The sequence below is a fragment of the Hippopotamus amphibius genome, chromosome 11 (genome assembly GCF_030028045.1).
Source record: "Hippopotamus amphibius kiboko isolate mHipAmp2 chromosome 11, mHipAmp2.hap2, whole genome shotgun sequence".
NCBI classification, from domain to species: domain Eukaryota; kingdom Metazoa; phylum Chordata; class Mammalia; order Artiodactyla; family Hippopotamidae; genus Hippopotamus; species Hippopotamus amphibius.
The window spans coordinates 26318460-26344860 of NC_080196.1; the positions used below are offsets into that span (position 1 = coordinate 26318460).

Sequence of the window (26401 nt, forward strand, 5' to 3'; positions counted from 1 at the left end):
GACTGAACAAGATGGATCAGTCAGGAAACTACAATGCAGAGTGAAAAAAGCTCTCATGGAAACCAAGATACACAGACAATAACTAAGGCTTATCTTTCAAGGGCATATGAAAAGGAATCCTTTGGGGGATAGAAATAAAATAACAGAAATTTATATATATATTTTTAAAAATAAATTTATTTATTGGCTGCATTAGGTCTTTGTTGCTGCACACGGGCTTTCTCTAGTTGTGGCGGGTGGGGACTACTCTTCATTGTGGTGCACGTGCTCCTCATTGTGGTGGCTTCTCTTGTTGCGGAGCACAGGCTCTAGATGCGTGGGCTTCAATAGTTGCGGCAGGTAGGCTCAAGAGTTGTGACTCATGGGCTTAGTTGCTCCACAGCATATGGGATCTTCCTGGAGCAGGGATGGAACCTGTGTCCCCTGCATTGGCAGGCAGATTCTTAACCACTTCGCCACCTAGGAAGTCCCTAGCAATTTATATTTATTTTTATCTTAAAATAAAAAATTTAATATTTAATGTATGATAGTTCTGTAAGTCCATAATTAAAAATACAGATTTTTGGTAGTATGGGCTGGAAACATTTTATTGATAGGTGAACACAATAAAAAACAATTGTGTGTGGTGTGAAACTGGAGATTTTTTAAATATCAAGTTAAATTTGAAACTTTTAAAACCTGGAAAGTTATAACTTCGATAGGGTGACAAAGAGCTGAACCAGCTCTGGCCTTGAACTTCCGGCAGAAGAGCAAAGGATAAAGGAGATACATTTGCCCACTCTTCAATGCCGCTTTTCACCTGCCCCTTGACAGCAAGTTCTTCATTAATCTGCTATCTTGATTCCCACTGTAGCATTTACCACTCTGCATGGTAGTTGTTTCCTGACTGTATCATTTCAAGGAGGAGGGGATCCTTGCAGTTTTTATTTCTAACACCTAGCATAATATCTGTCAAACTGAAGTCAGTCAGTGTTTGTGGAGTTGAATGGCAATTGACTGTTAAAAATTTTATGTATGTTTACATTATCTAATTTGTATATAGTTTGTACACCTGTATTCTTAAGGCAAAGGGCAATGGCCCAGTGCCTGGAACACAGCTGGCACATGATAAACATTACACTGTAAATATGTAAAATAATAAATTTGCCTACATTAAACAGTTGACTATGTTGGGTCCATGGGCATGGGGTAATAGAAATACAGGCAGATGGCAGTGGGAGAAAGGCTTAATGTATGAGGCTTGATATAAGGAAAGCACAGGATACTAGGATGATGAAGGCCTTAAATTATACAAATGTATCAATGAAAAACACCAAGAATCTTCCACTTGTGCCCTGAGCACAAAACACTGTCTTATGTGCTTAAAATTGTCTAGCTGAAAAGACATCACTTATTCCACCACCTTTTCACCTTCTACAAAAAGTCTTGAGGAGAAATGGAGTTGGTAGTAATCACTAAGGGAAAATCTGAATCCCTAAGAAAAATCACGGTAAATGTACCAACCGGGAGTTAGGCTATAGCATCAGTTTGGAGCGCTGTTTTGTTGTTGCCTTATCTTGCATGCTCCGGTGGTCTCCGTAGGCATTTAACCCTTTCATCTAAAACCAAGGAGAACTGGCTCCCTTTCAGAACCCGCGAGGAGACTGCACCTGAGTGGGCTCCTGCTGTCCAAACGCGGCCACACAACCTCGCCACGCCTGGCACTGAGAGAATCAGAGTTCAGGGCATCAGGAACTTCACTGGTGCTATTGCGCAGGCTCTGCGTTCCACGCAGGCTTATTAGGAAGAAAAGGGATAAAATCGCCCAGAGACACGTGAACCGGAGGGGACCAACCCCGACCACGGTCCCCCACTGCACCGAATTCTGGAATTTACAATCACGAAAGTTCTATTGTCTCTCGATTGGCTCTGGGGCCGCATGACATCATAGCGCTTGATTCGGCCCCCGGGCGGCGATTGGCTGGCCGCGCCATTGTGACGTCACCGTCAGCCCACGTTCTGATTGTAGGTACCCGGCGCCTTCCTCTTCCCATCGCGGCGGCTCCTGTCGGCGGGTATCTCGCTCGCACCTCCTCCCGGCTCGGCTGGCCCCGGGCGCTGCCGCCGCCGCCGCCGCCTCGCCGCTTCTCGGAGCCGCCGCCGCCCTCGGCCTAAGAGGTAAGCGGGCGGCTAGGGGGAACTCCGCCCGGCCGCCGCTCGGCCATGACACCCGCGTCGTCGCGCGCCCGGGACCGAGGGCTGCCACCCGCCGTTGGGTCCCGAGCCCGGTGCGCACGAGCGGCTGCCGGCGCGGCCCGCGCGCTGCGCCCGCGTGGCGGGGGAGCCCGGCAGCTCCGGGGCGGCCGGCCCGGTCCCGGGCGCGTCGGCGGGCGCGGCGAGAGCGGTGCTGGCGCCGCGGGAGTTCCGCGCGCTGCCGTCTCACCTGTGCGGTGGTGGAAGCTGCCGCCCGCGGGTAGGGTGCGCGCCGACGGGAGGCAAGGGTGGGTGGGCTCGAGCGCTGGCATCTGCCCACCCGGGCGGGAAGAACGCGAGGCCGCAGGTCCGGGGAAGAGCCCCGAGAGCGATCAGCGATCGTGCTTCCTCGGGGGAGAACAAAACCCGCGTGAGCGGGGAGAGCCGCCGCGGGGTCGCGGCGCGGGTTGGTGCGCGGCCCCCTCCGGCCTCTCCTTTTCTCTTTCACCCTCCCGCCTCTGCCCGCCCCCTCCCCCCCTCCGGAGGGGAGCCCGCCAGCCCGGGGACGCTTCGGTTTTTATTAAAACCAGACAACTGTAGCCTGCGGTCCTCGGGGAGGATGAGGCCGGTGGGGAGACGCGGGGGCGGGGACTCGAGAGCCACCTGGGCGACCCTCGCGGGAGTCCGAGCGCGGGGGCGGCCGGGGAAGCCGTGGGGTTGCGTCTGCTGCGAGTAGCGAGGAAAAGTGCTCTTACAGTTTACGCGCGGATAAGACTCGTCCCCCACCCCACCCCCGCGTCCGCACGCCCGCCTCGGGGTGGAGAGACTCTTGCCTGGAGCAAGACTTGTTCTTTCAAAGCTGTGTCTTGCAACCGTTCCGTTCCGTGCCGTTGCACTTTTAGGGTGATGGTTTCCCCTGCTCACAATTGTAGTTCAGCACAACTCCTGGCTTCTTGATTGCAAATTTGGATAATGCATTTGGCCCACTTTGGAGTGGGGGTGGGGAGACCCTAATGGAAGAATCCAGTGCACGACTTATGAGCTGAGCTGCGGAACCTAGGGATGCGGCAGGAGAATGGTGGGGAGCGAGCAGCCTTAATTCTTTCCTGAGCGGCACCCGTGGCAGGAAGTGCTTTCTTTATAGGGTACTACGGAAGAGCTAATGTTGCTTGTTAGGTTTTGTAACTTGTTCCCCTAACCACTCGGTAGATAACCTGTTGGTTTGCACTTGTTTTGCTTGTATCTCTCAGCTAACAGTATTTGGTGCAGAATCTACAGATACGGACACAGCCGGTTTGGCATTCGATGGCTGTGGACGAACACTTTAACTTTCCATCTGCGGTTAGGGGACAGGAGGATCACTTTTTTTAGTCCGCTGGGACGCTGCCTGGGATTCTCCAGGGAATGCTCCGTGCTTGAAAGAGACATGTCACTCTTGTCCCTTTTAGGTTCTTACCCCCAGATTATAACTTCTCATTGCCAGGAACGTTTTCTGTACCGTTTCTCTTTTTTGCATTTCTTTTCTAACTGAAGACAAAAGGGAGAATGTTATTGATGGTTACAGATGGCTAATTTTACAGAATATAGAACAGAACTTGGCTGAAAAGTGAAAGTATTAAGATTTGACGGTCAGATTTTTCCAAAAAAGTACCTCATAACTTCTGACACTTGTCCTCACCCTCTTGACTCAGTTTCCTCATCTGCCCACAGGTTTCATGTTGCAGAATTGTTAGGGATTCCCAGAGATGATAGGATTGAAAGTGCCCAGCATGGGGCTTTTCGAATAGTGGTTTGATGATGTTTCTTCTTCACTTATTTTCCTTTTTGGGGAAGGGGAAGTGAGGGTTAGGGGATGTGGCCAAGGGTAAAGCTGGAGACTCTCAAGTAACTGGGAAAATGCTCAAAACTAGGTTTTCACAGAGGATAATTCCAGTATTCCTGCAAAGCCACTTCTGAAAATGAGGTGAGTTATCTCCTTCCCTGGGATCAACTGAGCTTCCCTTTTCTGTTGTGGGGGAGAGGGGTGTCAGAATTCTTAATTTTGGATGTTTGCAAGGATCTTTTTTCCACTGCCTCCTGTTTTCCTCTCAGCACAACTGTTGATTGTCCTCCTGTTTGTAGAGGTGAGTATCAGTGCTTGGGTGTCTTATTTCCAACTTGAATTATACAAATCAAGGCAAAACTGTTTACCTTCCTTTAGTGTGACTTTGATGCCTAAGTAGATAGTAGAGAGTGTGAGTGATGGTTTTTTACTTCTTTCTTACTGGGCCACATCCTTCCTCTCCCCTAAGAATGTTTGTAGTTATGTTTAATTCCTCCTTTGTGCCCACCAACTCTTCTGTTACTGATGGGATAATCTTTCTATTAGTTACCCGAAATAGGTCTGTCTTTGCATGCATTCAGTTTCAGGCATTGCTGATGTGAGCACCTTCCTATTAATAGTTGCTTTCCATACATAATTCTTATAGCCTCCCTGTGAGAAGTGTCATCCCCTACCTCTTTTATAAAGAATTGAGAACTAAGGCCTAGAGATGCCAAGTGACTTGTCCAAGTCACGTGGCTCTGTCTCCTGCAACATACCTGCTCCTTTCTCTGTCCTTTTCCTGCTAGGGTTTGTTCAGGAGGCTCTGCCCTTTATGTAACTGTTACTCTGTAACTTAACAATATAACATCATGATTAAAGGTCCATCTTCAAGCCATCCACAGTGAACAATTTGCCATCTTTAAAATCAGTGTAAAGTCTGTTCCTTCCTTTTAGCTCATATTTGATTCACTCTTTATTAATTTATTGACTAGTCAGTTACTGAATGTGTACTGTGTGTGTGTCTTGGAGAGAGGTTGTATACAAAGTTGAATGACATAGTTCCTGACTCCAGAGGGCTTCCTGAATGAGCTTATACTTTAATCCTTTTACACCCATACTTAATCTGCACCTTGGACTAGAAGGGGATCAGAAGCAGGTTTCCAGGGGGCTTGTCTCACTGTAACTAGGAAAGCTTTATGGCAGAGCTCGCCATGTGAGACATATCAGGGCCTAGCGCTGCCAAATCAGGATGCTTTTCATGCAAGACAGAAAACCCAATGCAGATAGGCTTAAATGACCCCCTGACCTGAAAAGTTCCATAGACAGAACTTTTGCTCTCTTTCTCTTCAGTCTTCTCAGATGTTGGTGACGTCCATAGGCTGATTTTGCAAGATGACTGCCAGCTACAGTCTAGACCCCCTGTTACCACATTCTCATGTGGGAACTTCCCTTCCCACCACCTTCTAAAGGGGGTCCTTGGCCTTGAAATGATCGATTTAGGCCTTGGTTACTTGAAGTAATAACTAGAATAATGAAATCTGATAACCTGGGGCCCATCCCAAACTGAGGAAGTAGATTTAAATCTCATCTCACCTACTTGACTGCTAACTACACCTTCAAGGAGGGCCTCTGTGGACATGGGGGTGTCTGCCAGTGTCGGCTATGAGGGCCTCCAAGGATGTCAGGCCCCATCAAGAAGATGATTGGATTTAATGAAACAGAACTGAATCAATATTTGAATTTCACCTTACTGTAGAGGAATCTTACCGACACAGGTCAGAGGACAGGCATTCTAGGAGAGGGAGTTTGGAGAGCAAACAAGTGAATCATTGGGCCTTAAAGCAGGTAGCCCAGTTGCCTGAAGCTGATAGGTCAGTGTGGAAAGAAAGGTTAGAAAGGCAACCTGTTGGTAATAATAAGGGCTAACTTCTATTAAACTGTTACTATGTATCAAACTCTGCATTGAGCCCTTTTACATGGATTTATCTCAAGTACTTCTAATTAGTACTATGAGCATTCCCACTTTACAGATGAGAAGATGGAGACTCAGGAGTTTAGACTCACCCAAGGTCATAAAGCATTCCAGCCTGTGTGGTCTTGACCCCCTAGCCTGCTGTCTTTCCTGAGATGTTGGGTAACAGGACCACTGAAGCTTTTGAACTAGAAGGAGTGCATCGTGAGTGCTGTGTTCCAAGAATGAGTGTTGGCAGAGTGTGTGGCGTGGATTGGCGAGGATGGACACCAGGGATGTGTGGGGGTGGACTGAGAGGCTGTTGGAGGAGGCCAGGGCAGTGGTGAGGCCTCACCTGGAGCCACAGCCACCAGCACAGACTGGAGCGAGCTCATCATATAAGAATGTTTTCTAGAATAAGATCTACACAACTTGGAGACCAGCTGGATTGAGGGCCAGCAAGAGGAAGGGCGCTCTCAGGCCTGGAAGTTAGAAGAAATGTGGTGTCATGGAGGGAGAGAGAGGAGGCTTTGTCCTCAGGTGGACACATCTTAAGGGTCCACGTTCTCCATCCAAACAGGCCCTTCCTTTCTCCTTCTCCGGTCCCTGTTCCTCTTTGCAGCCCGTGTTTGTCCGCCACTTCACAAGTATGTGTTTCCACCACATTTCATCCATTTTCCGGCAGTTTTTCACATTTTAACATATCTGGGTAGAGATACAGCTTTTACTCAGTGGCATGGTAAAATCACACAAGCCGTCTTACCCATTTTAATATTACTGAAATCAGGATGTTTCTCACCTTTTAATGAAGTATTGTTGGTGAGAAAAGGAGAAGTCTTAGTATTGCTGAAGCTTCATGGAGCCAGTTGCTGGCAGAGCCGGGATTAAGAACTAGGGTCTCTGGGCTCCTCTCTTCCACCGAGTTACTTCAGCTCACGTAAGAGATATTAAAATAAACATGCCTCATAATACAGGATTATGGTAAAGCACATGCATATTCCTTTATTAAAATGGAAGAAATCTGAGAGGTATGGAAGGCACAGTGCTTTAGGTAGGGTGCCTTTTGCTTGTATAGAACCTGGCTGCCCTGGTTCCTTATCCTAAACTTGCCATCAACCTTAAGAAAATCAACTCTGGGCATTGGTCCCTGTCTTTATTTTCATTTATTTATTTATTTAAATTTTTTATTGGCTGCATTGGGTCTTTGTTGGTGCATGCGGGCTTTCTCTAGTTGCAACGATTCGGGGCTCCTCTTCCTTGCAGAGCGCAGCCTTCTCATTGCGGTGATTTCTCTTGTTGGGGAGCGTGGGCTCTAGGCTTCAGTAGTTGTGGCTTCAGTGGGCTCTAGGCTTCAGTAGTTGTGGCTCTGGAGCGCAGGCTCAGTAGCTGTGGTGCACAGACTTAGTTACTCCGACTTATTTGCTCCTAGGCACGTGGGATCTTCCCGGCCCAGGGCTCGAACCCATGTCCCCTGCATTGGCAGGTGGGTTCTTAACCACTGAGCCACCAGAGAAGTCCCGGTCCCTGTCTTTAAAAATAAACAGTTACACCAAGGTGATTTTCAAGTCTATTTTCAAGTCCATTTCAGAGTGAAAAAAAATTTTTTTAGAACTTTTATTGAGATATAATTGACATACAATAAAATGCATGTATTTAAAGTGTACAGTTTGATATTTTTTCTTAGTAGTAATGTATATATGGCAATCCAGAATGAAAATTTTTTATTTTCACTTTTACTAAGAACAAATCCTTTGTTTCTGTTTGACCAGGGATAGAGAATGAAAGCTGAAATCATTTAGATCTTAGAAAGGTAGATGTGTCCGAGTCACTGATGGAAATTACGGTTTTCTCTTTAAGAGGTTAAACGTGACTGCTGGAGGTGTTCAGGCCCAGCAGAGTGAGTTGTTTAGGAAGGTAGACTGACCTCATTTTGCGTTTCTGTCATAGAATCCCTCCTCCCACCCCATCCCGATTCCAACCCGTAAATGTTAACGTTACAAAGCTGTTTGGTCGCCCCGGCAGGTTTCCCCCGTGGGGACACTTCTATTTGACTTGAATGCATTTGCTTTTGGAATTCTGTGGCCCCTGGATTGAGAATGTTCATACTTGGTGAGTTTTTAGGAAGACTGACTCCCTATCCTTCCTGCCCCCTCCCTGCCAGTCCTGTTTAAGCACAGTGGTATGTGATGTTTCATCATTCCTTGTATCTAAAGTTAGACTTTGGTATCTTTTGTTTGATGTCTTCTTGCTAACAGGGATTTAGGAAATAGTTTTTCACTTAAGATTTTTAGTGCTGGGACTCTCCTGTTTTCTCTGGTTAGAATAATTGTTTTCTTGAAACACCTGTGGTTTCAAATGACAGTCCTGACACTGGGTTCACACCCTCCTGCTAGCATATGCTGGTAACAGGTTCCTTCTCTATTAAAGTTCTGCCTCCGCCCTTTTCTTTCCCCACTGTCAACAGTTTCACTCTGTCAGAGCTAATCTCTGATGAGTGCATACTAAACAGACCTGATTAGAGCCACACTGGAGAATTGGCCACTGTGATCCTTATTTTATCTGCGTTATCCTGAACTCCAGAGTACCTGTTCCTTCTGTCTTGGCACAGCACATGCTCCTACAAAGTAATTGTGAATTTCTCCTTCCCCAAAGAATAGTTCTCATGACACCAAATTCAATAATTATTTATTTGCTTCCCTGGGAAGTTTGGCCATGCGCTGTATGTCCCTTGGGGGTAACGTTCAGGGTACCTCAGCTTCAGGCTTAAGAAGAAATACATTACCTTAATATTTACAGGAGTTGTTGACACCTGTATCTGCCCTGTTTGTGAGCTGATATGTACCTCTGAAAGTCTGAGTTTACTTCTTACAAAACTTCCAACTATTTAAGTCTGCTGTGGATCTGAGATGCATTTATTAAGAGCATCTACTCTGCTTTTTTTTTTTTTTTTTTAAGTTAGCAAAGCTATAGGATAGCTTTGGAGGATAGGATTGGAGAAGAGGCCTTTCAGATTAGCAGCTGCACAGCATAGGGGTCCAGCTCTGCCCCACAAGGCTGGACAGGCTCTGGCGGGCCAGTCACTCTACTTCTTTGAGACTTCTGTGTAGAGCTTGCAGGTGTACCTGTGCCTACTTTGGAGGGTGTGCAGACTATCAGTATTATACCTAAAAGTTAAGTAGGGGACTGACTTAGTTTGATGAGCATCATTAAAAAAAAAAAATCCCTCTATTGGATAGGATGTTCACTGAAGCGTTGTTTATAACAAAAGAAGATTGAGTCCGCTGAGTAATGTTTTTCAGAAGAATAAGTTACACTGCAGTTGGGCAATGTAGTACTTTGCAACTTGAGAATGAGGCTGTTCTGTGGCTGCTAAATATACTTGTAAGGTGCTCTACATCTATTAATTCATTTTGGCCTCACCAACCCGGCCCCCCCCCCCCCCATGAGGTAGGTACCTCAGTTTTACAGGTGAGGATTCTAAGGTACAGAAAGGTTAAGTGACTTGTTCAAGGCTCCCCAGCTAGCAGGTGGCAGAGTCAGTGTTCAGACCCAGACTGGTTGAAGGCATCCAGACTCAGTTTCCTTGTCTGGCCCCAGCTCCACCTGGGTTTGATCTGCAAGGTATATAAGACCTGAGGGGTGTGGGCTGGGAGAGAAGGGCACTCACGTCCTCTAGGGAACCTCCATCTACAGATTGTCTGGTTTCCCTTGAGTAGAGATGTACATCATGTGTGTTTTGAGAACATCTAGGTCATTCTGACACAGGCCCGCTTAAAGTCCGCTTTTTCGGGCTGTTCAGAATAACACCTTCCCCACCCCTTCAGTTCTCTTGGGATTCTTACTCTTTGAGGACTTCTTGGTTTTCTTTCCGGGTGTGGGTTACTAGGTTTGACAGCATTATGACGACTCTAAGTACCATAATTCTTAAAATATGAGGATCACAAAATTCACAGAATGGTTTATATATTAATGTGGAATGTAACCAGGTGATAAAATAACTGTTGGCTTTAGACACTCTATAGAGGAGATGATAGATTGATAACTGGGTTGTGTTTGCTTTTAAAAATGACACATCGTAGCAGGCTTTTTTCTTTTTTAGATACATTTTAATTCTGCCTGTTACTCTCATTTTCCCCCACACCCAAACAACAGTTAAGAAATGTGGGGGTTTAGATTGAGTTTTTAAAAAGTGTTTTGTGTCACATCCTTATCTATGTTACACAAATTTGAATTAAAATCTAAGACATTTTCTCTCGAGGGGGTGCCATCACTTTGTTAATTATGTTTCTCCACCCTCTTTTAATTTCAGCTGAGGCTGTAATGCTGCCTGTGTATATTTTGTATGAATTAGCTTGGAGAACATGATGATTTATTTTGAATATTCAAGTAATCACATCATTTAAGAGGCTGCAGTCAGATTTGGAATAATAAGTAGCTGCGCCTAGCAGAAAATGTTGCTTAAAAGCCTCAAATGTCTCCTAGCTATTTGCAACTGCAGTCTGATTTGTATGTTAGAAATGGGGTTGAAGTAGAGCTTGGCATCTTTAAGCCGGGTCTTCAAGGGAACAGTTAGAGGCTTGCAGAGGATCTCATGTCCTGATCTGTGCCGTTGTTGATGGTCCGTGAGTCTGCTTTAGCCACGAAGGTGGTTGCCCTGTGAGACAGGCCGGAGCTTCTTTAAATGCCACCTTAAAGACAGTGTTTCAGGACTTGGTGTCCCCAGGAGAATGCTGTATGTACTGTGCTTGTTATGGCAGCTCCTTTTTGTTTTCTTTGCAAAGAGTGGTAGGTTTGGAAGAGGCTCAGGGACCCCAGAGGAAGGTGGCTGTGAGTTCAGAGTGAAGTGGGTGCCCTACACTGAGCCCTGGTACAGAACTCCATGCTTGAGCTTATCATCTTTTTGGAAACGGGACTGGCATATTTTAAAGAGCTTCCCAAAATTCAAGATGTAAGTGGGTTGTTGCAAAGTACTATTGGAAAACCAATCTCAGTGGGTGATTTTCTTGCCCAGATTCAAGTGGATTCAAGTATCCACCTACCCACCCCTTGTCCAGCTCAGACATTTATCTCTAATCCACTTCTTTCTTCTGAGCTCTACTTCTTTCTTCTGCGCTCTGGTTTCAGAACTTCTCATCAGCTGCTTCACCTAGTTGCCCCCCAGGCCTGTCTCCTGTTGGCAGGCATGGCCAGGAGCACACCACCATCACCAGTTTGCTCAGGCCGTCAGGCTGGCGGCAGTGCTTGAGTTCTTCTCCTGTCAGCCGTGTCCTTTCCCCACTCCCTCCAGCCATCAGTCGCCAGGTGTTGTCCATTCGGGCTCTGCTCTGTCCACTGCCCCCTTGCGTTTGCAGCACGCCAGTCCTTCTTCAGTGCCTGGATTCCTCCTGCTCTTTCCCTGTGTTCTGGTCCCGACTGCACTGTCACAGAGGTCTTCTGACATGCCAATGGGATCCACGCACTTCACCCTAAAAGCTTCATTTACTCCCTCTTAGGACCATCCTAGGTCCAGCTTCATTTCCTGCCTGCACTTTTCACTCTGAACACACCACAGACGCACATCTCCCTAGGTGAGCTTTGTCTGCGCCCATCTCTGCTGTGCACGGGCTGTATTTGGATGCTTCCTCAGTTGCTCGCCACTGACAAAAACACAACAGCAAAACAAAGCAAACTAAATAGCAGAAAAAGCTCTGTCCTTTGTACGTCAGACTCAGCCTAGAACTTTTGAGGCTTTTGACTCAGTTAGATGTTCCCACCCCTTCTGGCTTGTGTGACCTTGGTTATTCCTAACTAACCTCTGTGTGCCTCAGCCTCCGCGTTCGTCACGTGAGGCTGTCTAGTGCTTTCCTTCTCTCTCTGCTCGGTGTCCAGCATGCTCCCTGTGTGTTCTTGGTAGCTGTGTACGGTCTGGCATGTAGTAGGTATCTGGCAAATACTTGCATGAATATCTCTAAATATGTACCTTTCACGTATAATCAGTTCTGTAATCTGTGTTTACAGGCTGTGTGAAGGTGGGTATGCCTCGATAGCCTGAGGACCCTGAAACTTCGTCACACTGCACAGGTGAGGAGCCCCCTTCCCTGTGTGGGCTCCAGGGGGCCGGTTTCCCTGCTTACGGCTGCTGTTCCCCCAGCCAGGCTGAGGGAGTAGAGCAAATTGCTAGACATCCCACCTGCCTAGGAGCAGAGGATGCTATTTTAATGTGCTGTGTTAAAGGGCTTTGCTTATTTGCATATGACTGTAGCACTTTCAGTGGAATAAGCCAGTGATAGACCACACTGGTGGCGCTGTGCCCAAGGAAGGAAGAGGATGAACTCTGATGTCTAGGCACCCAACTATTCCCTGATTAAATAAAGGTAGAAACTGACACAATTTTTTTTTTTTTTGGAGTATAGTTGCTTTACACTGCTGTGTCAGTTTCTGTTGTCCAGCAAAGTAAATCAGCCATATGTATACATATATCTACTCTTCTTTGGATTTCCTTCCCATTTAGGTCACCATAGAGCACTGAGTAGAGTTCCCTGTGCTTATACAGTAGGTTCTCATTAGTTACTTGTTTCATACCTAGTAGCATAGACAGTCTTCAACGTAATTTTGGTTGGCTGCAACATTGAGCCAAGGTTAAGGCAGCTTGTGTAGTTTGGACCAAGCCTGTCTGCATCAGGAGCCATGTGGTCACTAATTCATTGAGCGTCCACACTGACTCACCATCGAGGAGTTCTGTGTGCTGCCCTCTGCTCAGGTGCCTGGATCTTGCAGAGACACATGACAGTACACCTGCTTGTCGGATGTGGGTTGTAGATTATAATCCCGAAGAGGTGAGGTGTGTGCTTGAGACAGCAGATAATTACTGGTGCTGTGGATATGGCTGTGTGTGTTGCAATTAAGTTTGGGTGCAAGTGACAGAGATTCCAGAATAATGGCTCCAATAATGGCATCTCAAAACAAGGTATTGTATTTCCTATAAAGAGCTGGAGAAGGGGTACAGATATGACCAGCTGTAGGCTCCTAGCTCACTGTGTGTAAGGCTTAGAGGCAGCAGGATGGAGAAAGAGACAGGTAGAAAGGGCAGAGGATTCATTCGTGCTTTCTTGATTATGTGTCCTTGGCAAGAACTTTAAACATGCAGCTACGTGACGCTGCAAGACAGACCGGGAAATCTCATCTTGATCTTGGGTGGCTGTGAGCAGCTAAAAGACCTACTGCTCCATCCAGAATTTGGGTGACCACCCCCAGTCTGTACCTAGGGTGATAGATGAGATTGACGGTGCTGCCCACATGGAAGTTGGAGCCTAGAGGATACTGACAAGGAACAGATACTAGTACCACAGTGATGAGAACTGAGAGCGTAGTGTGGGGTGCTGTGGGCGCAGACAGGAAGGACCTGTAAATCAGACTGGGAGGGCCAGAGAAGGGTGCCTGGAGAACAAGCAGACATCTGCCTGGTGGAAAGAGGACGTGGGCATTCAGGCAGAGGCTCTGAGGGGAGGAAGCAGGTAGCGTGTGAGGAACTGATAGTGAGGGAAATCACAGGAGGAAGCAGGGACCTGGGGCTGCCCTGAGGGGTTTGCATATTCTCCTGAGAGCCTTTAACTGGTTTTGAGGTGAGTAACCTAGAAAGATGCTTTTTCGGGGGTGGGGAGCAAAGCAAGACTGGAGGCATGGACCCTCCATTAGGAGGGAGTGCACTAATCCAGTTGACGTGATGGTGACCTTGATTGGACAGTGGCTTGGGGATCAAGAGAAATGGATTCCCCCCCGCCTCTGCCACCACCAATTTCGTAGAAATGGGAGTGGATTTAGACATAGTTTGGGCTGCTTTTCACTTGGCAGATGATGAAAGCAAGGCTGAGAGGTCAGATGGCGTTCTCGGGCCACACAGCCAGCTCGGAGTAGCACCGGGTCATCCCTCTGCCTGAACCCTTCGTATCACTGCTGAATGGCCAGCTGGTACAACAGGGCTTTGTGGGCATTTGAAGAAGGCAGAGAGGGCTGGGGCGTGGAGAGGGCCTGCTGGGGCGAGCACAGGGCGGGCAGGTGCCGGGTGTGGGTGTGGAGCAGAAGCTGGTGTGTTGGGTGCTTCCGGTTCTGCAGGTTGAGTACAGTGCAGGGGTACTTCAGGAAAGTCATGTAAGATAATCCTGCAGGAGGGTTTTGAAATCATGGAAGGCTTTTCTAGAAGATTAAGTGGTTTAGCCTCAATTCTTTAAGCAGTGGGAGCCATTTAACATTTGGTATCAAAGGACTAACATGAGCTTGACAGCAAAGTCTGCATTTAATGTTGGCCCCTCCCAGTGCCATGTATCCAGTGCTTATGGTCAGCAGAATAAGGGCCCCCAAAGATGACTGTATCCTACTCCCCAGCACCTGTGAATATGTGCAGTTACAGGCAAAGGAGATTTAAGGTTGCAGATGGAATTAAGGTTGCTGATCAGCTGACTGAAGTAGGGAGTGTCCTAGGTTATCCAGGTGAGCTCATTGTAACCCCAAGGATCTTTAAATGTGGAAGAGGTAGGTGGGAGAGAACTAGAAGGGTGGGGTGTCAGAAGAGTTGGCCCAGTGTTGCTGGCCTTGAAGATGGAGGAGGGGACTATGAACCGAAGTGATACAGGCAGCCCCTAGAAGCTGGAAAAGGCAAGGAAAAGGATTCTCCCATAGAGCCTCCAGGAAGGAACACAGCCCTGCCCACACCTTGATTTTAGTCCAGTGAGACCCGTTTTAGACTTCTGACCTCTAAGATAATTTGTGTTGTTTCGAGTCACTAAGTTTGTGGTCCTTGGTTATCTGATACAGTGGTCAGTGCTTGTTTGCTGAGTGAATGAGTTGTGCTTTAAGAGATCCATGTGACAGATTCATGTCTTAGATGGACTGGAAAGGGGAAGGTTCTGGAGGTCAAGGAGTATGTAGAAGATGCTTCTGGCAAAGAGATGATGAGGATGAGACAGGATGGGGTCAGCGTGGGGGGTGGCTGGAATCCCAGGGCCTGTCAACAGGATCTAAAGCCCTGGCTGGCTGGGGATCCATGGGGGGGGGGGGGGGGGGGCGGGGAGAGTGCGCTTTCAGGGCTGGGTTCCTGGGAAGGTGATTGGGCAGGAACAGAATCACCCAGGAGGGATTCAGGAGGAAGGGAGGCTTGGCCTGTTGGGTTTGAGGTTCAGAAGCACCACATGTATGTAGGTGGAGAGAGCAGATGGAAACCGGCCCTTGAGTGTGGAGTTGGGGATACAGGATTGGGTGTCATTGGTCATGATTTATCTGTACCCTTTCTTTAAATTTTTCTAGTGAAGAGACTTAACAGCCCTTTTGAAGAATCCAATACGTCACATTCCTTAAAATTAAGAAGTTTTTCCTAGTATTTTTTTGTCTAAATTTTTTTTTTGCTGCCATTTGAATCCTGGGAATCTTTAAAAATTTTTTTAGTAAAAAAAATAAGTTAATACTAAAAAATTGTTTTTAAAAAAAAACTAAAAATGACACAATCCATGACCCTTCCTTGCATATTTCATCCTGTGCTGCAGGTCGTCTTCCCAGAAGCCTCTCTGGTTCTGGTTGGTCTGTCACCCACCTGGTCACTCAGGGTCACATGTTTCCCACCCCCACCCCACTCCCCAACCTGCGCCCCCAGGTCCTGACCCTGTCAGATCTCACCCACTGAGCTGGGGAGGATAGAGCCCTAAACAAAACTTGGCCTGTGTTGGAAAAAGGGAAATGGATGGTACTTGCCGTTTCCACATCTGTTTTTTAAAAATATCAAAATTTGCCACTGAACTATATATACACTTATTTTAGACTTAGCCTGAAAGTTCTTGGTTTCTGAATTCCTTTGTTATTCATAATGAGTTTCGTTGTAATGATTAAAGTTACAAGCTGTTTCCTGAGAAATGGGAGACCATTTCAGAGGAGCTGTGTAGAGTGTATTGACATTAGAGGTGTTTTCCTGTGGCACCACATTGCCTTCCTCTGTCTATTGCTGCCGTCTTAGTACTCTGATCACTGTCCTACTTAGTGACAGTGTACCGTGTCATTTGAGTTTACAGGTTTTTTGTTTTTGTTTTTATAAATTTATTTATTATTTTTATTGACTGTTGGGTCTTCATTGCTGCGTGCGGGTTTTCTCTAGTTGTGGTGAGCAGGGGCTACTTTTCATTGTGGTGTGTGGGCTTCTTATTGCGGTGACTTCTCTTGTTGCGGAGCACGGCCTCTAGGCTCGCAGGCTTCAGTAGTTGTGGCATGTGGGCTCAGTAGTTGCGGCTCGCAGGCTCTAGAGTGTAGGTTTAGTAATTGTGGCGCACAGGCTTAGTTGCCCCGTGGCATGTGGGATCTTCCCAGACCAGGGATTGAACCCATGTCCCCTGCATTGGCAGGTGGATTCTTAACCACTGGGCCACCAGGGAAGTCCCTGAGTTTACAGGTTTTCAGTGAAGATTGTACTGAATATAAGTTAAAAAAAATTTTTAAAGCCTATAAAGATGTTAATACTCATAATGATGTCCATAAACCACACCTGAAAATCCATTTAATTTCAATGAATTACTTACATTTCATTCTCCAGAAAATAAAATAAGCTTAACATGAGATCTCATTCATTCTAAATTAACCAACTAAACTTTCTGTTCTCCCTTCCGTTTGCCCTCTGACTTGATTTAATGAGATTTGTGGGTGCTACCTTGTGAGTTGTCTTTCACATCAGTTGGTATCCTTGTAAGACGAAGCCCCCACAATATCCGGGAAGCAAGTGCAGCAGGTTAAGCCGTGTTGAGCAGGAGGTGGGGGAGGAGGTGCCCGTTATTGACCTTTCAACTGTACTGTCCCCTGGAAACAGTCATGATTTTTTTCTTTCTTGAAATCAGGTTGTTTCCCCTAATGAGACAGTCTGCTTGGCATACAGGCATTTCTCTGTAATGTTTTCCAAACTAAGTAGGCAAATAGAGGAAACGTTTTATATAGAGAAACCTGCAAATAGCTGCTCCGTGACCATGGCTAAGGTGAATGGCCTGAGCTCTTGTTTGAAAGCACTGGGTTTCTTCACAACAGCTGGGAGGATGTAATGCACCTCTATAGCAAGTGAGTGTTATGCTTCACACAGTTTTTGTTCTCCCGTTGACACTGCTGTCTGTCTAAGGAATAAATTACGGGAGTCATACTCCGAGCTCTGAGATGTCACTCTCAGATTCTTATTTTGGAGGAGAAGGGAGTGTCCTGTATCTGTCTCCCTTTTATTCGTATTCATGCTCTATGTCTCTGCTGACCTGCTTTTCTTCTTCCAGAGGGGACTCTGCTTTCCTGTTGGTAATTATATTCCTGTGCGACATCAGGGACATACCTGCCACTGATGGCCCATTTAGAGGGAGGAGGTGAGCCCTGAACTGGGAAGATTTGCTCCCCTGAGCAGGCTGCACTTTCCAAGTTTTGGGAAGCTTCCTACCTGACACTCCCTTGGACTCATTAGTAACATAAGTCAGAGAACCAAGGACCCAGTGACATTTGGACATCTGAGGCGATAGGCAATTGGAAAGTGTGGTTTTCTAAAAGGTGTTTTGTTGTGGCAGGAAAGTGATTTTTTGACCGATTCTGAGCTCGCTTGCTCTCGTGTGTGTGTGTGTGTGTGTGTGTGTGTGTGTGTGTGTGTGTGTGTGTATTTACATATATATGTCTGTAAACACTTCAGCATCTGTATACTGGCTGAGGAGTTAATACATTCTATTTGCAGTAGTACCTGATATGACCGAGCCACAGGATACTCAGGTCTTAGTATTACTTAAAATTTTAGGTTTTGGTAAATAAGAGTTTCCGTGAGGAGTAACTTCATCTGAAAGGGAAGTTAGTATCATGCTAAAGAAACGTTCACAGTTTTTAGCTCACATACTAATGTGAAATCAGCTGATTCTGCTACATGTAATTTGAGTTACTGGGAAACCACCAAGAACTTATCTGAATATGGAGTGCTTTAAATTAAAATATGTTTACTGTACACTGTATTCATTATTGCTAGCTGGCTCTTTCTGAGGTATATTTGGGAATTTTGCCTTTAAGTTGAGAAGCTAAATTTATGCCTTTTTAGAGATGAAACCTTAGAGAGGGGAAAAAATTCTGTATGCAGTTTGTTTTTTTTTTTTTTTAATAAATTTATTTGTTGGCTGTGGTGGGTCTTCGTTGCTGCTGCCAGGGCTTTCTCTAGTTGCGGCAAGCAGGGACTACTCTTTGTTGCAGTATGCAGGCTTCTCAGTGCAGTGGCTTCTCTTGTTGGGGAGCACGGGCTCTAGGCACACAGGCTCCAGTAGTTGTGGCACATGGGTTCTATAGTTGTAGCACGCAGGCTTTAGAGCACAAGCTCAGTAGTTGTGGCGTACGGGCTTAGCTGCTCCGCGGCATGTGGGATCTTCCTGGACCAGGGATTGAACCCGTGTCCCCTGCATTGGTAAGCGGATTCTTAATCGCTGTGCCACCAGGGAAGCCGCTGTATGCAGTTTTTAATACAGCAGCTCTCAGACTTTTTGGTCTTAGGACCTGCACTTTAAAAAAGTATTGAGAACCTCAGAGAGCTTTTGTTTACATGGGTTATACCTATTGGCATTTATTCTATTAGAAATTGATTTTAAATTATTTTTAAATAATTTTAAATAATTATACCATCTAAAAACAATCATTAGCCCATTACATGGTAACATCTATATTTTTATGAAAAATATTTTTTTCCAAAACAAAAAGAAATTAGTGAAAACAGACAACGTTTGACTTTTTGCCCATCACTTTGGTATCTGGCTTAATGAAAGAAGCTGCTTCTGCATTCAGTCTTTTGAGATCTCACACATCATATAGCCTCTGGGTCACTTAACAGAGATGAGACAGATGAGACTGAAAAAGTAATCTCTTGGTAATATTACAAAATAGTTTTGATCTTACAGAATCCCTGAAAAAGGACCCAAGGACCCTCAGGTGTCTGGCCTACACTTTGAGAACCCCTGTTCTAGCTAGAGCCTATTTATTGTATTTTTAAATAAGGACCAACCTTCTGCTTGGCTATGAAAACATCCTGGGGGTGGGGGGTGTCTTATTTCATCAACTATTGCCTCCTGAGTCCTTCTGCCTGAGTAGATTTCTTGGTGTATGACACAGGAGGATCTCTGAATGTCACTTTCATACATGAACTTCATCAGGTGGACTGGTTTTGGTCATTTTATCAAATAAATGTATCTGTAGGTCTGTAGGTACCATACTTAGGTAGGATAATATTTAAAAGTAAATTTATGTCCTCGGACAACGCTGGTTGCTTGCATAGATGCTCTGTTGGAGGACTATAGTGGTGAGTTTTTAAGATAAAAATCCAGAGCAGAAAGGAGTAAATTAAGAGTAAGATCTCAGTGTAGCGTAAATACCTTTTTATTTTTTTAAATTTATTATATTAGGCCACTCAGTGTGGCATGTGGGGATCTTAGCTCCCTGACCAGGGATCGAACCCATGCCCCCTGCAGTGGAAGCCTAGAGTCTTAACCACTGGACTGCCAGCAAAGTCCTGTAAATACCTTTTTAGATGTTCAAAATGTGTTTGTGTTTGTTTTTAGGGTTTTTTCCCCCATTCTGTTTGCCATCTATACCTGATCGTATTTGGGCTTTCAGATTGGCTACCTTTTGGAATAGTTTTAAAAATAGCTGATTTCTTTTGTGTTCACGCTTGTTTGATAGATACTACTTAACTTTTTTTTTTTTTAATTACTGCTGATTTTGGACCGTGCTTTTGCGTTAATAAAAATTTGCTGCATCACGTCCCCACATCTCCACCTTGTTCTGTTTAACCTTTATAGTTTCTTATGATACAGAAAGGTTGTTCAGGTTGTTTTTTGTATGTCTGATCATGTAGAGTTCTGCTTTGGGAACTCGTCAACACAGCATCTGCCTCCCCTTTCCTTTACTCTAGGGACTTCTTTCAGGATGTTTATAACCTCAGGTTCTGTGATGTCTGAATCAGGTGCCAGTGCACATTGAACTGCTCACTTCCAGATGCTGAGGTGTTCCTAAGGGATATATTTTGCACTGTCCAGTATAGTAGTCACCAGTCACAAGTAGTTATAGGGCACTTGGAATGTGGCTAATGCAAATGAGGAACTGAGATTTTCATTTACTTTGAATAAATTTACATTTTTTAAAATGTTTAATTTATTGGCTGCGTTAGGTCTTTGTTGCTGTGCTTGGGCTTTCTCTAGTTGCGGCGAGCAGGGGCTACTCTGTTACGGTGCTCGGGCTTTTTAGTTGGCTTCTCTTGTTGCTGAGCACAGGCTCTAGGCACTCGGGCTTCAGTAGTTGTGGCACACGGGCACAGTAGTTGTGGCTCATGGGCTCTAGAGCGCAGGCTCAGTAGTTCTGCCACACCGGCTTAGTTGTTCTGAGGCATGTGGGATCTTCCTGAGCAGGGGTGGAACCTGTGTCCCCTGCATTGGCAAGTGTTGTAGCACGTAGGTTTCAGCATCTGTAAACTGCCTTACTGCCAGAAACAGAACTAGAGGGAATATTGGAACTAAAAAAGTGAAGGTTGTTTGATGTTGGCTGCTTTTTATGAGATCTTGAAATGGTTTTAGGTGAGATTCAAGGGTAAAATGTGGGTTAAGGTGAAGGATTTTAGGTTCAGGAGACTTGAACAGATTTGTCAGTTGATAAAAGGATCCTGCAGAGATAAAGGTGGAAGTGGAGTTGAATAGTCGATTCTTGGAGGGGGCAGGGAAGTAGGAGATGCTAGCCTCCCTTTATGAATTGGGAAGGAAAGAGTAGTGTTTTCTTTTTTTTTTCCCCTAAGTATTTGAAAAAAAATTTTTTTTTTTTTTTTTTGGCCGCTCAGCATGGCATGCAATATCTTAGTTCCCTGACCGGGGATCGAACCCGTGCCCCCTGCATTTGAAGTGCAGAATCCTAACCACTGGACTCCCAAGGAAGTCGCTGAAATTAACCATTTTAAAGTAGACAATTCAGTGGCATGTAGTTCACCCACAGTGTGGTCCTCCAGCCACCTCTTTCTAATCTCAAAGCATTTTCATCCCCCATAGGAGACCCTGTGCCCATCGCCATTCTCTGCCCGCCCTTCCCCTGTAGCCTCTGGGCAACACTAATCTTTCTATCCATGGATTTGCTTATTCTGCATATTTCATATCAACAGAATCATACCATATGTAGCTTTTTGTGCCTGGCTTCTTTACTTGGCATAATATTTGGAGTTTCATCCACTTGTAACATGTAACAAGTGCCTTGACATTTGAAGGTGAGGGACTTTCAGGGAATTCATGTTGACCGCCTACATCTCAGCAAAACAAGTCAGTTCAGCCAGTTGGATGTATCGAGGATTAAGCCTCCACAGGGGTGAATGTGGCATCCAAAGTAATTGTGGGATGGACGACTGCGGTCCAGGCTGAGGGGAAATGCACTCCAGGAGCCGGTGGCGAGTCGGGTGGGGGCGGGCATAGAAGTTCTAGATCTGGTGGTGGTCGTCACCACAGTGAATTGGCTGCCAGTAGGGGCGAGGAGGGAGGAGTGGGTGGGGAGGAACCTCCTTTAAGAGGGGGAGGAATGTCCTATTTCCGAGTGGGGTAACTTTGGGGCTCCGAGTTAGAGCTCATCTGCAGCCGGGGTTGGGGAGGGTGCTCTTCTGTGCGCAGATCAGGGGCACCGTGCCCCCTGCTGCGTGAACAGGTAGACACCGCACAGCCGAGGCAGGTGAGGTGGAAGCCGTGTGGTCCTGCTCCGCTGAGTGGCGAGGCAGCCCTGCTCTGGGGTCTACTCATGTTGCCGGGAGGTGGGGGGTGGAAAGCAGACCCAGCCTCTCTCGCTGCTTCCTTTTGATGAAGGTCATAAAGGAAGCCCACCACTCTGGTTGGTGCTGGGAGCAGTGATGGAGGCAGTGGTGTTGCTGGTGAGGCCGCCTGGGGCCCTGCTGTCTTCACCAGACTGCCTGTGGAGTAAAGGCCAGAGGATTTTCTAGATCTCCCCTGTCTTGTCCCCAGTCGGCTCTCCAGTCTCTTTACCCTGCACCACTCATGCCACAGATACGCCGTGGGCACCCCTGTGTGCCCAGCACTGAGCTGATGGTCCCTGTGGACCAGACATGCACAGCCCTTGCCCTTGAGGACTTAGGTCCTGACCAAGTGTGCGTAACTGGGGTGTGATTAGAGTGTAGACAGAGGGACGTCACCAAACGTGGGGCTTTGGGTAAGAGGAGTCAGGGGTGAGTGAAGGATCTTTATGCAGAGGTGAGGTCAGGGGGAAGAGGGGCAAGAGACTGAGGGAGCTTTCCCTGCACAGGACCTGCCTGCAGAAAGGAGAAGGTGGAGGGGGGTGGGGGTGGGCGGGGCAGTGCGCACGAGGGGAGGGCAGCCTTGGGCTGGAAGCAGGTGTGAGCCAGTGATGGAGGGGCCCAAAGCAAAGGAGGGATTGTGGGTTGTATCCAAAGAACAAGGGACACCATTGTTGAAAGGCTTCAAGCAAGAGTGGACCTGTCCATTTTGGTGGCCCTGGTGCAGTGTGGAGATGGTTAGGAGGGGACAGGGGAGGATGCCTGGGACTCACTGGCTGGGAGTCCACATGGAAGAACACAGTCTGGGATGCTGATGCATGTGGGAGAGGTGGATGTGTGTAAGGTGCTGGGGGGAGAGCATCAGCACGCTTAGAGATGATGTCGTTGCCCAGGTGCGCTGCCCCTTACCTGCTGTATCCTTCCACGCCTCCACGCCTCCTTTCATGCTGTGCTTCAGCTTGAAACACCCATCCGCATTCTGCCTCCTAGGCCTTCCGCCTTGTAAAACCCTTAACAACCTGGCCCCGTGCCACTGTGTGAAGTCTGCCCTAATCCACTGCTTGGAGTCGATTCATTTCATGTTCATGGAGTGGTCACATGTTTTAATGTGTTTTAAATCATTGCTGACATTTTTCTGGTGAAGGCAGCATCATATCACGTGCCAATCATGTGACTGCTTCATGCCTCCCGGAGTGAGGCAGCCCCCTTCCCCCTCTGCTCCTTGGATGATGTGCCCCATTTGGAACACCCTTCCCAGACCCCTCGGCCTGCCCACACCTGCTGCTCCTTTAAGCCCCACTCCTCTGGGGTGGTCTCTGGGTGTCTCAGCCCCAGAGCGCTCGCTCCCCACAGTGCTCACCCCTTTGGCGCTCCTCTTTTACTGGGTGCTCTCGTGGTATAACTTTCTGTGTATATATGATTCCAGATAGGTTGGGCAGTTGTAGACTCTTTCCCATCTGCTCCATCAAGAAGAGTGTTTTTACACAGTTGGCACACGTATCCACAGCAGGCTCATAATCACCACCAATTCCCTTAAGTGATAAGATATGGGCACTGAAGTAGATAAGATGCGACACTTGGATGTAAGTATCACAGGCTTGGTTTATGACACAGTAATGCGTATCTTAATCTAGAATTTGTTTTGGACGGAAGAGTAATACTCAAATGATTCTTCCTCTGCTGTAGCTTTGCATACATTGTTTTGTTCTTGGACAGGACATCTAAACCCCTTCCAGGTTGGTCAGGGGTGAATGGAGTGTGAAGCAAATGGCATTTTGGAGAATGAGCTGAGCACTGACCTTCCTGATGGAACTTAACCCCAGGATGGGACTCTCACCTTGGAAACTGGGCCTGGGGGCGGAGCAGAGTTAGGAGACCCAACGACCTTTAGCACAGTGTCTTTCTACCTTTTTTCAGTCTGTGTGGGAATGGGGTTATGAGCGTCCAAAAAAAGTCCTTGGCCTCAGGTTAATCTGTACTCCCAGCCATTGGGAGGGGGGAGGTGCTTATTTATGCAGTATCCCCATGGGCCCTCTCTGGTGTCTGCAGTCTCTGAAGGTTCTTCTATGTCAAACCTCAAGCTAATGCTTCTGCTTCTTCATCCTCTTTGGAGGTGGAGACATTCTGATTTTATGATAGCTCATTCCTCAGCTTTCTGTCTTGGTCTAAGATTAAATCATTATCCCAAACTCATTGCCATAGGTCTCTTTATTTTTAAAATCTTGTAACTACCCATGTTCTAAAAAATTTATCTAGAGATAGAGATAGATCCATAACTGATTTATTATATGCTGCACATCCATATTCTAAAGGCTTTGGGAACTTGTTACTCATCCTGGCTCTAGAAACTGACCAGTGCTGCACGTGGTGGACACATTTCTCGTTCCATATCATGTTATCCTCCAGGTCACTTAAACCAGAAGTTTCCACTTTAGATTTTTTTCAGCCATAGCCTCACTGAAATTACATTATCACCATTATTTGCTTCTCTTTCTAATCAGGCTTGCTACCTGAGATTTAATATGACCTCATTGATGCTATGAGCAGGACACCAAACTGCTTTCTGATTCATTTGAATGGGGAAGGAAAAACAAATCATGTGTGTGTCCCATAAACATTGTAACCAGTAGTAACCATGGATCCAGTGACATTCTGTTTTGTACACCATTGTCTTGGTGTTAGGATGGCTTGGGCATAAATCATTCGTTACAAAACCTTAGATTGTTGCTTAGAACCCAGGAGTGTGTTATAGGTATTTATAGGTGGCCAGCTGGATGCCTTTTCACATCTTCTTAGCAAAGTTAAACTTCGTCTGATTTTAGGATGAAAGGCAGTTAAGAGCTTAGTTTGTTTGAATCCCCTGAACCAAGTACAGGCTCTGTCATCCTGTGCAGTACCTTCTAGTATGTGAGCCTCCGTTTCCTCCTCTGTAAAGTGGGGGAAAGACCCTTTACCAGGTTCCTGAGGAGACTGAATTAAGTGGTGCACACGAGGGTGCCTGGAGTGACGCTTAGCACACACTGAGTATTCAGCGTTAGTTACTACTCTGATGATCACTGTGTTTTCTATTTTTAATGATCTTACCACCCTGAAGCCAGGGATTCTCTAAAGGAAGAATATTATGATTTCATAACAAAATCCTCTTAATTTATTAGTGAGGCGTTACAGTCTGTAATGATCTGAGATTTGTTTGATGCTGGGACAAACTAGGCCAGAGTTAATGCCGTTTCATCCTATTAGACCTTGGATAACTTATCTCAGTGCCTGCCTGACATTTGCTGATCGAGGTTTCCTTTCCCTGTGACTTTGTTTCCCCTGATAGTGGACCGCTTGTCCATCATGAGGATTTTTTACGATCCAAGTAGCAGTTGGTTGATTCTAAATTGAAGCTTTGGCTTCAACTTTTTTGTTCGAGATGTGGGTAACTGAGCTGGAAAGTGCAGGCGAGAGGACTCCTTGGGGTTTCTCATTTGTATCCTGTGAAATGCATAGGAACTTTCTCTGTGAACAAGTCAAAATACTTTTCTAACTGCTCACTCAGGGCCTCCACATGGAATTAGAAAAATCAAGCTGTTTTATGATGTTTTATTGACAGTGATACTGATGACATAAACTGAACTTGGCTGGCTCAGCTGCTGATGAGCAGACAATGGCCTGTCTTCCGCAGAATGTTAACGTACACAGTTAAAAACCACCTGGAAGCATCATCTTACTTCAAGTTCTTAAATACAGAAAACATTTGGCTTTTTAAAAGCAAGTTTTACAAGCCTCTCTTACTAGAACTGGATTTACTGTTGTTTTGCGGGGCTCCTTTGTGGTTGGGTTTGTAGATTCCGCCTTTCAAAAAGCAGTCCAGGGCTTCCCTGGTGGCGCAATGGTTAAGAATCCTCCTGCTAATGCAGGGGACACACGTTCGAGCTCTGGTCTGGGAAGATCCCACATGCAACAGAGCAAGTCAGCCCGTGCCCCACAACTACTGAACCTGTGCTCTAAAGCCTGCGAGCCACAACTCCTGAGCTGCATCACAATTACTAAAGCCCACGTGCCTAGAGCCCGTGCTCCACAACAAGAGAAGCCACCACAATGAGAAGCTCGCACACCGCAACAGAGAGTAGCCCCCACTCACCACAACTAGAAAAAGCCCGTGTGCACAGCAGTGAAGACCCAACGCAGCCAATAAATAAAATTAAATAAAAAAATTAAAAACAAAACAAAAACAGTCCATGCCCTTAGACAAAATAGATACTTAACAAATGCTTGGACTGTGCTTTTTAAATGCATGCTGTCCTCAAGGGTCACTGTTGTGTATGCAAGACGAATGCTTCTCATAGAGGTTTAAAAATTGGTAACTAGACTGAGTTCCTGGGTTTGAGGGGGGATCTTTATGGAATTGTTAAGAAAGAAAAACTCTTAACATAAGTGATCAATTAAATACCAGCTTATATTCATAAGTCAATCCTTTTGAAAGTATAGGATACACAGAATTTATTTCATTTTTATTTTATGACCATTAGCCAGAAATGCACTGTACCTGTATTCAGTGTTTATTTAGCTATTGGGCTTTCTGTATGATTTATATTTTTAATATACACATAGAGCATTTTGTATTAGATTAAAAAAAAAATCTCTTTTTCCTTCATGACATTACCCAGCCCTGGCCAGGGTGCAGTTACGTAGGCTGCTCACGTGGTCCCTGCTGGTG

The 26401-nt window shown here is 46.2% G+C and overlaps 1 protein-coding gene across 4 annotated transcripts in view; it reads left to right on the forward strand.

The window, feature by feature from the left end:
- Positions 1-1985: 1985 nt before the first annotated feature.
- ELOVL5 (ELOVL fatty acid elongase 5) overlaps positions 1986-26401 on the forward strand; it is a 66796-nt gene continuing 42380 nt past the window's right edge. Inside the window, exons 1-3 of one of the 4 annotated variants that reach the window (XM_057699504.1) lie at positions 1986-2157; positions 4083-4135; positions 11925-11987. The gene's annotated coding sequence lies outside the window, so the exon portion shown is untranslated. Of the gene's footprint in view, positions 2158-4082; positions 4136-7985; positions 8037-11924; positions 11988-26401 lie in introns of those variants that run through there. The other 3 variants (XM_057699503.1, XM_057699506.1, XM_057699502.1) reach the window with 3 other exon arrangements.